Below are 16,087 nucleotides of genomic sequence, written 5' to 3'. Positions count from 1 at the left end.
TATTTCTGCTGGTTCTTGCTCATGATGCCTTATTTCATATGGTTATAAACTCCTGTAATCATTCATTTTCATTATTTATGAAAATTATTTTAAGCTTAAAAGAAGGTGAATTCTTCCAAAAGGGAATTACAGAGGATATACCATTTATTAAGACTATATGGAATTCACTTGTGGGAGGGGCACTAAGATTACTAAAAATCTGGGAGTAGATTTTCCTCTGTAGAGCAGGGCTGATGGTAGGAGAGACCATTGTAGAACTAGGCTCATCAACAGCAATGGGAATGATAGGGGCAAAAACAATTGAGGCCAAATGGTAACACTTAACTTTAAGAAGCTGATTGAATACAACTGGGGTCTTCCTCAATGGCTCAGCGGAATGGGAAAGAATCCACCTGCCAACGCAGGAAACCCAAGAGACGCAGGTTCAATGCCTGGGTTGGGAAGATCCCCTGGAGTAGGAAATGGGAATCTACTCCAATATTCCTGCCTGGAAAATTGCATGGATGAGGAGCCTGGAGTGCTACAGTCCATAGGGTCACAAAGAGTGGAACACAAATAAGCGACTGCTGTCACTGTATGTAATATCTTTGTTCATCAGATTTCTTGCTACATGGTATATAACCAATGATTTGGCAAATGTATTATCTTCTCTCTATATCAGAAAAGAGAATCAGAAATAGTTTTTATTTATGAAAATTACAAGAATATGCATTTAACAACTTTGCCTCACTATATAGTCTGAAGCCATGTGAGCTGTTATGTTGACAATGTCAGTTAGATATACTGAGTAAACAAGAAGTACATACCACGTTGGAAGTCTGTGTAAGACACGTTCTTGAGAGGGCAGGAGACAGGCTCTATAAAGATTCAGGAGCTCACTACATCATAGAAATTCTCTAGTCTCCAGTTGTCAGAGGTGTATCAGGGCATCCTTCCAAAGTAAAGGACAAATCATTTCATCTTTCATCTCCCAGTACAAAGAAGAAAGACAATCTTGGTAGCCTTTTCGGGTTCTGGAAGGAGCATACTTCACAATGAGTATCTTTCTGGTCCATATACTAGAAAATAAGAAAGGCTCCCACTTTAATAGGGCCCACATGGGAAAAGGGCTTTGTAGCAGGTATGGGCTGCAGTGTAAACAGCGCCCTGTTTCTGAGGACATGACACATGAAAAATGTTATAATGTTTGAGATATCAGGGCGCTATTTTGTATATGGCAAGTTGCAGTGGAAAGCAACACAGAGACTTGGGGTCTATGAACAAAGGCATATCATCAGATTAGAGAATAATATGCCTTTTGAAGAACAACTGCTAGCATGCTACCAGGCCCTGGTAGATGGGGCATCTGACCACAGGGCACTATAGCATTCAGGACTACTCATCATGACTTTCTTTTTGTCAAACCCACCAAGTCATAAGGTTGGGCCGGAAACCCCATCACAGCCTGTGTAAATGAAGCTATGAGCTGTGCTGTGCAGGGTCATGGTGGAGAGTTCTGACAAAAAAACAAAAACATTTCTGACAACATGTGGTCCACTGGAGAAGGGAATGGCAAACCACTCCGGTATTCCTCCCTCGAGAACCCCATGAACAGTATGAAAAGGTAAAAAGATAGGACACCTGAAGATGAGCCCCCAGGTCTGTAGATGTCCCATATGTCACTGGGGAAAAGTGGAGAAATAGCTCTAGAAGGAATGAAGAGGCTGGGCCAAAGCAGATATGATGCTCAGATTTGGATGTGTCTGAAAGTGGTGAAAGTAAAGTCCGATGCAGTAAAGAACAATATCACATAGGAACCTGAAACACTAGGTCCATGAATCAAGGTAAATTGGAGGTAGTCAGGCAGGAAATGGCAAGAGTAAACATCAACATTTTAAGAATCAGTGAACTAAAATGGATGGAAATGGGCAAATTTAATTCAGATGGCCATTATATCTACTATTGTGGGCAAGAACCCTTAGAATAAATGGAGTAGCTAACATAGTCAACAGAGTAGGAAATGCAGTACTTGGGTGCAATCTCAAAAACAACAGAATGAACTCAGTTCATTTTCAAGGCAAATCATTCAACATCACAGTATTCCAAGTCAGTGACTGAACCACTGATACCAAAGAAGCTGAAACTGACAGCTTCTATGAAGACCTACATGAATTTCTGGAAGTAACATCAAAAAATATAAAAGATAACTTTTTCATCATAGAGGATTGGAATGCAAAAGTAGGAAGTCAAGATACCTGGAGTACAGGTAAGTTTGGCCTTGGAGTACAAAATGAAGCAGGGCAAAGGCTAACAGAGTTTTGCCAAGAGAACACACTGGTCATAGCAAACACCCTCTTCCAACAACACAAGAGACAACTCTACACGTGGCCATCACCAAATGGCCATTACTGAAATCAGATTGGTTATATTCTTTTCAGCCAAAGATAGAGAAGCTCTATACAGTCAGCAAAAACAAAACAAGGAGCTGACTGTGGCTCAGATCATGAACTTCTTATTGCACAATTCAGCCTTAAATTGAAGACAGTTGGGAAAAGCTTTAGACCATTTAGATATGACCTAAATAAAATCCCTTGTGATTTAACATGGAGGTGACAAATAAACTCAAGGGATTAGATCTGATAGACAGAGTGCCTGCAGAAATATGGATGGAGGTGCATAATACTATACAAGATGCCATGACCAAAACTATCCCAAAGAAAAAGAAATGCAGGAAGGCATAGAGGTTATCTAAGAAGGCATTACGAAGAGCTGAGAAAGAAGAGGAGTGAGAGGAAAGGGAGAAAGGGAAAGATCTTCCCAACTGAATGCAGAGTTCCAGAGATGAGACAAGGAGAGATAAGAAAGCCTTCTTAAGTAAACAGTGCAAAGAAAGAGAGGAAAACAGAATGGAAAAGTCTAGAGATCTCCTCAAGAAAACTGGAAATAACAAGGGAACATTTCACGCAAAAATGGGCACAATAAAGGACAGAAATGGTAACAACCTAACAGAAGCAGAAGAGATTAAGAAGAGGTGGCAAGAATACACTGAAGAACTAGAGAAAACAGGTCTTAATGACCCAGATAACCACGATGGTGTGGTCCCTCACCTAGAGCTAGATATCCTGGAGTGTGAAGTCAAGTGGGCCCTAGGAAGCATTACTACAAACAAGCTAGTGGAGCTGTTGGAATTCCAGCTGAGCCTTTTAAAATCCTAAAGAATGATGCTATTAAAGTGCTGAACTCAATAAGTCAGCAAATTTGGAAAACTCAGCAGTGGCCACACGACTAGAAGATACTAGTTTTCATTCCAGTTCTAAAGAAAGGAAATACCAAAGAATGTTAGAACTATCACACATTTGCACTCATTTCACATGCTATCAAGGTAATGTTCACAATCCTTCAAACTAGGCTTCAACAGTATGTGAACCGAGAACTTCCAGATGTACAAGCTTGAATTAGGAAAGGCAGAAGAACCAGAGATCAAATATTGCCAACATCCATTGGATCATAGAAAAAACAAGGTAATTCCATAAAAACATTTATTTCTGCTTCGTTGACTATACTAAAGCCTTTGACTGTGTGGATCACAGCAAACTGTGGAAAATTCTTAAAGAGATGGGAATACCAGACCACCTGACCTGCCTCCTGAGAAATCTGTATGCAGGTCAAGAAGCAGCAGTTAGAACTGGACAATGAACAATGGAGTAATTCCAAATTGGGAAAGGAATACATCAAAGCTGTGTATTGTCACACTGCTTTTTAAACTTCTATGCAGAGTACATCATGCAAAATGCCAGGCTGAATGTAGCATAAGCTAGAATCAATATTGTTAGGAGAAATTTCAACCTCAGATATGCAAATGATACCATGCAAATGGCAGAAAGGGAAGAGGAACTAAAGAGCCTCTTGATGAGGGTGAGAGAGTAGAGTAAAAAAGCTGGTTTAAAATTCAACACTCAAAAAATTAAGATCATGTCATCTGTCCCATCACTTCATGGCAAATAGATGGGGAAATAGTGACAGACTTTATTTTGGGGGCTCCAAAATCACTGCATATGGTGACTGTAGCCACAAAATTAAAAGACACTTGCTCCTTGGAAGAAAAGCTATGATAAACCTAGACAGCATATTTAAAAGCAGAGACATCATTTTTCCAACAAATGTCCATCTTGTCAAATCTATGATTTTTCCAGTAGTCATGTATGGATGTGAGAGTTGGACTATAAAGAAAGCTGAATATTGAAGAATTGCTGCTTTTGAACTGTGGTGTTGCAGAAGACTCTTGAGAGTCCCTTGGACTACACGGAGATCCAACTAGTCAACCCTAATGGTATTCAACCCTGAATCTTCATTGAAAGGACTGATGCTGAATCTGAAACTCCAATACTTTGGCTACCTGATTCAAAGAGCTGACTCATTTGAAAAAAAACCCTGATGCTGGGAAAGATTGAAGGCAGGAGGAGAAGGGAATGACATACGATGAGTTGGATGGCATCCACCAACTCAGTGGACATGAGTTTGAGAAAACTCTGGGAGATAATGAAGGACAGGGAAGGCTGCCTGGCATGCTACAATCCATGAAGTCACAAAGTGTTGGACATGCCTTAGTGCCTGAACAACAACAGCAAGACTAAATATGAACAGGATCAGAGTACACATATAAGATACATAAACAAATACTGTAGATCCCCTGTGTATTCACCACTTTCATTAGTTCCTCTTTATAAACTCACAGCCATGAGTTGATGAAAGAGGACAATGCCTGTTCACAGATGGATCAATTTAGTATTTGGGTACAATACAGCACTATTGCCTAGCTGGGAAGATAGTTACATACACTATAATATAGGATAAATGTATTACAGAGAGAAAATACTTGTTTTGGGCAAAGAAAAACATAGATGAGAAGCCCAAACTACTTTGTTGAGGGACGATTACCAGGAAAAGTGATATCTATGCTCATAAATGAAATATAAACAGTTCAGTTCAGTTCAGTCACTCATCGTGTCCGACTCTGAGACTCCATGGACTGCAACATGCCAGGCCTCCCTGTTCATTGCCAACTCCCAGAGCTTGCTCAAACTCATATTCATTGAGTCAGTGATGCCAACCAACCATCTCATCCTCTGTCATCCCCCTCTCCTCCTGCCTTCAATCTTTACCAGCATCAGGGTCTTTTCAAATGAGTCAGCTGTTTGCATCAGGTGGCCAAAGTATTGGAGTTTCAGCTTCAGCAACAGTACTCCCAATGAATATTCATGACTGATTTCCTTTAGGATGGACTGGTTAATCTCCTTGCAGTCCAAGGAGATTAGATTATGTCTTCTTAGTCAGATTACTACTTGCATAGTAGTCTTCTCCAACACCACAGTTCAAAAGCAGCAATTCTTCAATACTCAGCTTTCTTTGTAGTCCAACTCTCACATCCATACATGACTACTATTAAAACCATAGTCTTGACTAGATGGGCCTTTGTTTTCAAAGTAATGTCTCTGCTTTTTAATATACTGTCTAGGTTGGTCATAACTTTCCTTCCAAGGAGTAAGTGTCTTCTAATTTCATGGCTGCAGACACCATCTGCAATGACTTTGGAGCCCAAGAAAATAAAGTCTCTCATTGTTTCCCATTTCCCCATCTATTTGCCATGAAGTGATGGGACCAGATGCCATGATCTTAGTTTTCTGAATGTTGAGCTTTAAGCCAACATTTTCATTCTCCTCTATCACTATCATCAAGAGGATCTTTAGTTCTTCTTAGCTTTCTGCCATAAGGGTAGTATCATCTGCATATCTGAGGTTATTGATATTTCTCCCAGCAGTCTTGATTCCAGCTTGTGCTTAATCCAGCCCAGCATTTCTCATGATGTACTCTGCATATAAGTTAAATAAGCAGGGTGATAATATACAGCCTTGATGTACTCCTTTTCCTCTTTGGAACCAGTCTGTTGTTCCATGCCCAGTTTTAACTGTTGCTTCCTGACCTGCATACAGGTTTCTTAGGAGGCAGGTCAGGTGGTCTGGTATTCCCACCTCTTGAAGAATTTTCCACAGGTTTTTGTGGTCCACACAGTCAAAGGCTTTGGCATAGTCAATAAAGCAGAAGTAGATGTTTTTCTGGAACTCTCTTGCTTTTTCAATGATCCAGCAAATGTTGGCAATTTGATCTCTGGTTCTTCTGCCTTTTCCAAATCCATCTTGAACATCTGGAAGTTCACGGTTCATGTACTGTTGGAGTCTGGCTTGGAGAATATTGAGCATTCCTTTACTAACGTGTGAGATGAGTGCAAGATTTGGCTAAAATATTTAAGTCCACTCTTCAACAGGCTAGCACCAGTCCTGTGCCCACTCCTTATCCTACAGTCTTCACAGACAGCTGTGTGCAGAACTGGCCCAGCTCAGCAGTGGGCATTCGCATCCCCACAGCAGCCATGTAGGATGCCTACCCTGGCCTCCAGTGGGGCTGCATCCGCTGCTCGAGGCACAACCTTATACAACTCAGTTAGGGCCAGCCTGCCTACCAGTGTACTCATAATAGATGACCCCACCATAACAGAGGAGCACACATAGCCCACATAGGGCAAAACCTTGAACGTGTAACTTTGGTGACCAGAGAAAATTGTGCTGCTGAGCCTCACAGGATATTTCCTACATAAGAGCACTTCTCCAAGATTGAGTAACAAAACAAACCTAACACATTGAAATAAACCTATAGAGTTAAACAGAATGAGGAGATGGAGGAGTATGTTCCAAATGAAGGAACAACCCAGAACAGAAAAGAACTAAATAAAGTGAAGGTAAGTAGTACACTTGATAAAGATGATTGTGATGATGCCAAGGAGAAGGAAATGGCAACCCACTCCAGTGTTCTTGCCTGGAGAATCCCAGGGATGGCGGAGCCTGGTCGGCTGCCGTCTATGGGGTTGCACAGAGTCGGACACGACTGAAGCGACTTAGCAGCAGCAGCAGATGATGCCAAAGATGAAATGATCATAAAGATTCTCAGTGAATTCATGTGAAGAATGAATGCACACAGTGAGAATTTCAACAAAAAGTAGAAAATATAAAGAACCAAACAGAGCTGAAAAATAAATGAGTGAAATAAACAATAAACTAGAATGAGTAAGTTAGATGATACCAACAGATCAGCAATCTGGAAGACAGAGTAGTAGAAATCACCCATACTGAACAAAATAAAGAAAAAGGAATTTTTTAAAGTGTTGATAGTTTAAGAAACCTCCACAGCAAAGTAGATCTCTAGTTTCACTGAACTAGAACAAATAATACTAAAATTTATATGGAAACTTATAAAGACCCAGAACTGCCAAAGCAATCCTGAGGAAAAAGAACAAAGCAGGAGGCATAACCCTCTCAGACTTTAGACAATACTACAAATCTAAAATAATTAAAACAGCATGGTACTGGCACAAAAATAGACACATGGATCAATGAAACAGAATAGTGTCCAGAAATAAACCCATACACTTATGGTCAATTATTATTTGACAAAGAAGGCAAGAACATATTGTGTTGGCTAAAAAGTTCATTCATGTTTTTCTGTAATATGCTACAGAATGACCCAAATGGATGTTGTGGCTGACTGAATACAATGGGGAAAAGACAGTCTCTTTAGCAATTGGTGCTATGAAAGTTGGACAGCTGCATGCACACCAATGAATTTAGAGCACACTCTCACACCATATACAAAAGTAAACTCCAAATGACTTGAAGACTTAAATATAAGACATGACAACATAAAGCTCCTAGAAGAGAACATATGCAAAATATTCTCTGATATAAATCATAGCAATGTTTTGTAAGGTCACTTTCCCAAGGGAAAATAAATGAAAGTAAAAATAAATAGACCTAATCTAACTTGTTAGGTTTTGCATAGCAGAGGAAATCACAAGTAAAGAGACAACTTATGATTTCAAAAATATACAAATAGCTCATACAATTTAGTAACAAAAAAGCAAAAAGCCCAGTCAAAAAAATAGGCATAAGACCTAAATAGACATTTCTCCAAAGAAGATATACAGATGGCCAATAGGAACGTGAAAAAATGCTCATCATTACTAATTGTTAGAGAACTGAAAATCAATACTACTATGTGGTACCACTTCACATGAGTTGGAATGACCATCATTAAAAGATCTACCAATAACAAATGCTGTGGAGGGTGTGGAGAAAGGAATCCTTCCTATATTGTTGGTGGAAATTTAAATTGTTGCAGCCACGATGGGAAGAAAATTAAAGTGATCAGAAAGAGAAAAACAAATACCATTTGATATCATTTACATGTGGAATCTAAAATATAACACAAATGAACATATGTATAAAACAGAAGGAGACACATAGTCTTGTGATTTCCAAGGGGAGGGAGATGGAAGGAAGAACTGGGAATTTGGCATTAGCAGATGCAAGCTGTTATTTATAATATAGAATGGATGGACAACAAACTTCTCCTGTATAGCACAAGAAACTATGTTCATTATCCTATGATAAAAAAACAATGGAAAAGATATGAGAAAGAACATATATCTATATGTATATAATAATCACTTTGCTGTACAGAAGAAATGAACACAGCATCAACTCTACTTCAAAAAGTAAATTTTGTGAAAAGTTAGTTGCACAAGAACTTTAGGTAAAGTACAAAAAGGGAAAATTTTGTAATGTGGGACATTCTACCCAGCAAGGTTATCATTTATAATTGAAGGAACAATCAAGAACTTCTAAGACAAAACAAAAACTAAAAGAGTTCATCAATACTAAACCAACCCTAAGAGTAATGTTAAAGGGGCTTATCTAAGGGGAAACAAAAAGGTACAATAAGGAGAATTTATAGGAAAGGAGAATTCCCACTAGTCAAAGCAAATATATTTTGAATCTATAACTACAAGAAACCATTAAGGGATAAATATGAGGATATAAAATATGACATCAAAAGCACAAAGTGAGGTGAGGAGAGTAAAAAATGTATATCTTTATACAATGTGTTTGATCTTAAATGTCTCTCAGTTTAAAACAAGTAGTTATAGGTCAACATGTATGGTATACCTGTTATAATTCCATCATAACCACGAATCAAAAACCTACAACACATACACAAAAACCTAAAGAAATGAACAGAAACATACCACTAAAGAAAATTATCAAACCACGAGGGAAGAAAATATAATAAAATATGAGAACAAAGAAAAAATACAAAACAACCAGAAAATAAGGAAATGACAATAAGTACATACATATACACTATCATTGTCAATGGCCTATGTGCGTGAAACAAAAGACATGGAATGACTGATTGGATTTAAAAAATAGCAGAATTCATCTAAACGCTGCTTATAAGAAACTTACTTCAGAGCTAAAGACACACACAGACTGAAAGTGAGGGGTTGGAAAAGTTATTTCATGTGAATGTAAGCAATACTCATATTTGAGAAAGTAGACTTTAAAATAAAGTCTATAAAAAGAGAAAGGCATTAGATAATGATAAAGATATGAATACAAGAAGAGAATATAACATTAATTAACATATATGCATATATGTGTGTGTATTAGTTGCTCAGTTGTGTCTGATTCTTTTCAACCCCATGAACTGTAGCACACCAGGCACCTCTGTTCATGGGATTTCCCAAGCAAGAATAATGGAGTGGGTAGCAAATCCCCTCCAGGGGATCTTCCTGGATCAGGGATCAAATCCAGGTCTCCTGCATTACAGACAGATTCTTTAGCATCTGAGCCACCAGGTAAGTTCATGTATCTAACATAAGAGTCCCTAAATGTATAAGGTAAGCAGTAGCAGATATTAAAGAGAGAAATTGATAGCAACACATTAAGAGTAGGAGACCCTAACACCACACTTACATCAATGAATAGATCATCCAGACCGAAAATCAATAAGGAAACAGTGACCTTAAGTGACATATTGTATCAGTAGACTTAACAGATATCTACAAACATGCCATCCTAAAACAGTACAATATACATTCCTCTTGAGTGCACATGGAACATTTTCCATAATAATCACATACTAAGTCACAAAACATATCTCAATAAATTTTAGAAAACTGAAATCATATCAAGTGTCATTTTTGACCACAAATGCATGAAACATAAAATCACCTCCAAGGAAAAAACTAGAAAAAATTTTAAGCACATGGAGTCTAAACAACATGCTAGTAAACAGCTAAAGAAATCAGAGAAAAGAAAATCAGAGGTCACTAAATCAGAAATTTGGAAAACAGAAATCAGAGGTCACTAAAGAAATCAGAGGAAACAAAAAATATACCTTGACATAAGTGAAAAGGGAAATACCTCTTTCCAAAACCTGTGGAATGCACAAAAAACAGTTCTATGAAGGACACTCACAGAAGTACAAGTCTACCCCAGGAAACAAGAAAAATCCTAAATAAACAATTTGACCTTACATCTAAAAGAACTAGAAAGGGAAGAACAAACAAAGCCTAAAGTTAGTGCAAGACAGAAAATAATAAATCAGATTGAAAAGAAGTTGAGTAAAAATAGGGAAAAAACCCAATGAAACTAAAAGCAGTATTTTGAAAGATAAACAAAACTGAGAAAACTTTAGCCAGGCTCATCTGGGGGGAAAAAAAAGAAAGGCCTAAATACATAAAATCATAAAGCAAAGAAAAATTACAACCAACCCCACAGCAATTCTAAAGATCATAAGAAATTACTATGACCAGTTGAGTTGTTTGTTCTTTTGTTGTTGAATCATATGAACTGCTAATATATATTGGCAATCAAGCCCTTGTCAGTCACATCATTTGCAAATATTTTCTTTTAGTCCATAGCTGGCTTTTTGTTCTCACTACTTTATTCCATGTAGTATTTCAAGTTCTAGCTATAGCATCAAATATGAAAAACCAATAATAGAAATCCAGCTTGGAAAGGGAAAAAAAACTGTCACTGTTGGCAAATGACATGATACTATATACAAAAAATCCTGTAGCTGCTACCAAAAATCTGTTAAAATTAATACATTAATTCAGTTAAATTACATAATACAAAACTCATATACAGAAACCTGTTGTATTTCTGTATACTAATAACAATCTATCAGATAGAGAAATGAAGAAAGCAATCACATTTACAATTGTATTAGAAATAAAATACCTAGGAAAAACCTAAAGGAGGTAAAAGAGTTGTATTATGAAAACTATAAGACACTGATGAAAAAAAACTGAAGATTGTACAAACATGGAAAAATGTACTTAGCTCATGTTTGGAAGAATTAATATTGTTAGAATGACCATAGTACTCAAAGCAATCTATATAATTCCTATAAGGATACCCAAATTATTTTTCACAGACTAGAATGATCCTCAAATTTGTATGGAACCACAAAAGACTCAAATTAACCAAAGCAATATTGAGAAAGAACAAAGCTGGTGACATCATGCTCCCTGCTTGCAAACTAAACTACAAAACTACAGAAATCAAAATAGTATGGTACTGGTACAAAATGAGACACAAAGATCAGTAGAAAAAAACAGGGGCTGAGAAATAAATTGATACTTATATGGTCAATTAATTTGCAGCAAAGGAGGCAAGAATATACAGTGTATAAAAGACAGTCTCTTCAATAAATAGTGTTGGAAAAGCTGAACTACTAAATGCAAAATAATCAAACTGGGATACTTTCTCACACTATATCCAAAAGCTAACTCAAAATGGTTAAAAACTAAATATAATATGCAAAACCATACTATTCCCAGAAAAAAACATAGGCATTATGCTTTGATATTGGTGTTAGTAATATATATATTTTTTAAATCTGTCTCCCCAGGCATGGGAAACTAAAACAAAAATAAGTGGGGATACATCAAACTTAAAAGCTTTTGTACATTAAAGGAAACTGTCAACAAAACTGTCAAGAAAAGGCCACCTAATGAATGAGAGAAAATATTTACAAATAAAGGATTAATAACATATATATATATATATAAAGAACTCATACAACTCACCATTAAAACAAACAAATAATCTGATTAGAAAACAGAAAGAGGACCTTAATAGACATTACTCTAAAGGAGACATATAGATGGGCATCTAACACATGAAAAGATGCTAAAAATGACCAATTATCAAGGAATTGCAAGTCAAAGTCACAATGAGATATCATTTAACACCTGGCAGAATAGCTGTCATAAAAAAAATAGACATTAGTGGTAATGAAAAAGGATGAAGAGGAAACATTTGTGCACTGTTGGTGAGCTTGCAAGTTGATGCAACTGTATGGATAACAGTATGGAATTTCCTCAAAAATTTAAAAGAAGAAATATCATAGGATCCAGCAATTTTACTTCTGGGTGTTTACTCAAGGAAAACGAAACACAAGTTCCAAAGTATATATTTGAATGTACATGCAGCATTATTTTGGAGAAGAAAATGGCAACCCACTCCAGTATTCTTGCCTGGAGAATCACAGGGATGGAGGAGCCTGGTGGGCTGCCATCTATGGGGTTGCACAGAGTCAGACACGACTGAAACGACTTAGCAGCAGCAGCATTATTTACAGTTATCAAGATATGGAAGCAACCTACATATCTATTAATAGACAACTGGATAAAGAGTATGTGTGTGTATATATACATGTATGGCTTCCTGGGTAGCTCAGCTGGTTAAGAATCTGCCTGCAATGCAGGAGACCCTGGTTCGATTCCTGGGTTGGGGAGTTCCCCTGCAGTAGGAATAGGCTACCCACTCCAGTATTCTTGGGCTTTCATGGTGGCTCAGATGGTAAAAAAATCCACCTGCAATGTGGGACACCTGGGTTTGATCCCTAGGTTGGGAAGATCCCCTGGAGGAGGACATGGCAACCCACTCCAGTATTCTTGCCTAGAGAATACTCATGAACAAAGGAGCCTGGCAGGCTAGAGTCCATGGGGTTGCAAACAGACAAAATTGAGTAACTAGGCACAGTACGGTGTGTATATATATATAAATATATATATAATTACTCAGATATTAAAAATAAGTGAAATCTTGCCATTTGTAATAATATGGGTGAATCTAACAGGTATTATGCTAAGTGAAATAAGTCAGACAGTGAGAAACAAGTACTGCATCATCTCATATGTGGAATATAAAAAACCAAACAAATGAAAACAGGCTCATAGATATAGTGTGGTGGTTGCCAGAGAGTGGGGGTGGGCAAAATAGGTGAAGGAGATTAAGGGTTACAAACCTCCAATTATCAATAAGCCATGGGATATAATATGCAGAGTCAGAAATTTAATCAGTAAGATTGTAATAACTTTATATGAAGATGCATGGTTTCTAGACTTACTGTGCTGATCATTTATGTATATAAATACCAAACCACTATGTAGTATATCTGAAACTAAAATAATATTGTGTATCAACTGGATTTCAGTGTATTTCTTTTTAAAAAAAGACAATTGAAAGTTCCAGAAAACAAACAGTATCCACAAAGAAGCAGAGGAATCAGAATGGTTTTCATGAAGCACTGCAATCGGTGTGGAGAGGGGATAAAGGGGTCCAGAGAAGTAAGAAGAGAACTAATCACTCATCAAAGACTGTATTTCTGTGAAGCGGTACCCATAAAGTACTCTGTATACTTTTTTCTAGGGCAATAGAACGCCATTCCCAGGCCAGGTTTTCAGTAGAGACATTGACAGGTGATTGATATTTGTCTTTGAAAAGTTTAATTCTTGCTGCATGTTAGCTTATGGAGGAAGTTATACCAAATGTAGTGAAGAGGCTGCTAAAAATCATCCATGTTTTTGTTAGGGATGTTAGGGATGAGTAGTTTGAAGAAGAGGAGCTTTGGGGGTGGCAAGAAGTATACAGGTTCAAAGGACCCTGAGGGATGGGATGGGGAGGGAGGTGGGTTCAGGATGGGGAACACATGTACACCCATGGCTGATTCATGTCAGTGTATGGCAAAAACCATTACAATATTGTAGAGTAATTAGCCTCCAATTAAAATTAATAAATTAATTAAAAAAAAAAGAAAAACAGTAATAGTAGTACGTGGAGGAGTGGTGGGATGTGACTTTGAGGCAAAGGAACACAGAAATTCTGTTCTCAGTTCTGCAGGTTTTGCCTTGCACAGGGTGACTGCTCGGGAAATGAGTGGATGCTGGAGACTAATTTGAGCCCAGCTCACCTGAGTGTTTTCCCTGGCATGGCCTGTGTCTGCCAGGAGGAAGGAGTAAGCTTTCCTAAATTACACAAAGGTGCCTCGTGGGGTTGGTGGCCCTGGGGGAATAGTCAACAATAAGCGAGGTTTCTGGTTTGGACAATTGGTAGCACCATATGCTGAGACCAGGAACGGAAGTAGCCCTGGAGAGGAAAATAATCAGTGCAGTTTTCACTTAAATTCTAATAAAAAACATGAAGTAATATTTTTTAAAGAGCATAAATTGAGTCTTTGAAAAGGTAGATGTTTTTCTCAAGGACATATATTTACTAAATGGTGAGGATAAGATAGAGATCCTGATACTATATCTTTCATTACCTGTATTTTCAAAACATTCATTACCTGTATTTTCAAAACAATAGGAAAGACAAAAACGGCATTAACATATTCTGGGGACTATTCCGTTATGAAAATGGATGTGTATTCATTTGGGAAATGTACCTGAATAATGGTTAAATCATTTATATCTTTAAACTTTTGAGTATTTAGAAGCTATTAATTTTAATAAATGTTTTTTCAACTAAGCTTACTTTTTAATATTCCTCTCATACTTACTGTTCCATTACCTTTATCTCTTTTCTCTAAATCTTTCTCTCTGTTATACAAGCTTTAACTGCAGACTCACTTCTTCCATAAAAGTGATTCTAAGCATCCTTCTTGATATAAATATTTCTTTCATGAGCTCCCTGGCATCTTGTATATACCTCTTTTAAATGAATTATCACAGCTTCCCTAATAGTTGGTTTACTTTGGTTTTATATTCCTGCTGCTGCTAAGTCGCTTCAGTCGTGTCCGACTCTGTGCGACCCCATAGATGGCAGCCCACCAGGCTCCCCCGTCCCTGGGATTAGTACCTGGCAAATAGCTACTATTTAGTAAATGGTGTTTGATAAACTATTGTGTAAGCCAAGGCCCATCTCTTCCAATAAGCCTTTACTCAGTAGGTTCTCTAGTCCTGTGACTCACAGGCATGACTGAACACAAAAATGAAGAGGAGTTTTAAAAATTCCATATTTCCATGCCCCTCTTCAGACCTGTTGAGTCTAGGACAGGGCCAAGGAATCTGGACTTTTAAAATGTTTCTCACATGACTGTGCAGTCAGCCCAGTCTTGGCATTTGGGGGCCATAGCTCTAGTTTACCAGCATCATTTGATCCAACACTTCCACCAATGTGTGATTATAGTTATTATATTTTACATTCTATTGATATAATTTATTTTTATATCTTTATTAAATAATCTTAAGATTAGTATCTGTATCAGAACTGTTTAATATAATGCCAGACACCCAACTTCATAGTTCAGTTCAGTTCAGTTCAGTCGCTCAGTCGTGTCCGACTCTCCACGACCCCATGAATCACAGCACGCCAGGCCTCCCTGTCCATCACCAACTCCCGGAGTTCACTCAAACTCTTGTCCACAGAGTTGGTGATGCCATCCAGCCATCTCATTCTCGGTCGTCCCCTTCTCCTCCCGCCCCCAACCTTTCCCAGCATCAGAGTCTTTTCCAGTGAATCAACTCGTCGCATGAGGTGGCCAAAGTATTGCAGTTTCAGCTTTAGCATCAGTCCCTCCAATGAACATCCAGGATTGATCTCCTTTAGAATGGACTGGTTGGATCTCCTTGCAGTATGAGGGACTCTCAAGAGTCTTCTCCAACACCACAGTTCAAAAGCATCGATTCTTCGGCGATCACCTTTCTTGTTACAGGAGAATATTTGTCTATATTACATTTTGAATTTATTAATTTACTTGGAATCCTTTCATTTTAAAATCTCTACATGTCACACTTTGTATACTAAGTGATATCTGTAAACATACACGTGAAGCAGGTATTTTTCTACTTATTGCTCCAACATATATTTTTATATGATCATATTACTGAAAATAAAAAAACATTTTAATCTTGCCATCTGTT

Source organism: Moschus berezovskii, chromosome 14, assembly GCF_049115385.1.
Source record: "Moschus berezovskii isolate FMDL1 chromosome 14, NW_MosBer_1.0, whole genome shotgun sequence".
In the NCBI taxonomy this organism is placed as follows: Eukaryota; Metazoa; Chordata; class Mammalia; order Artiodactyla; family Moschidae; genus Moschus; species Moschus berezovskii.
This window is presented reverse-complemented; position numbering follows the sequence as displayed.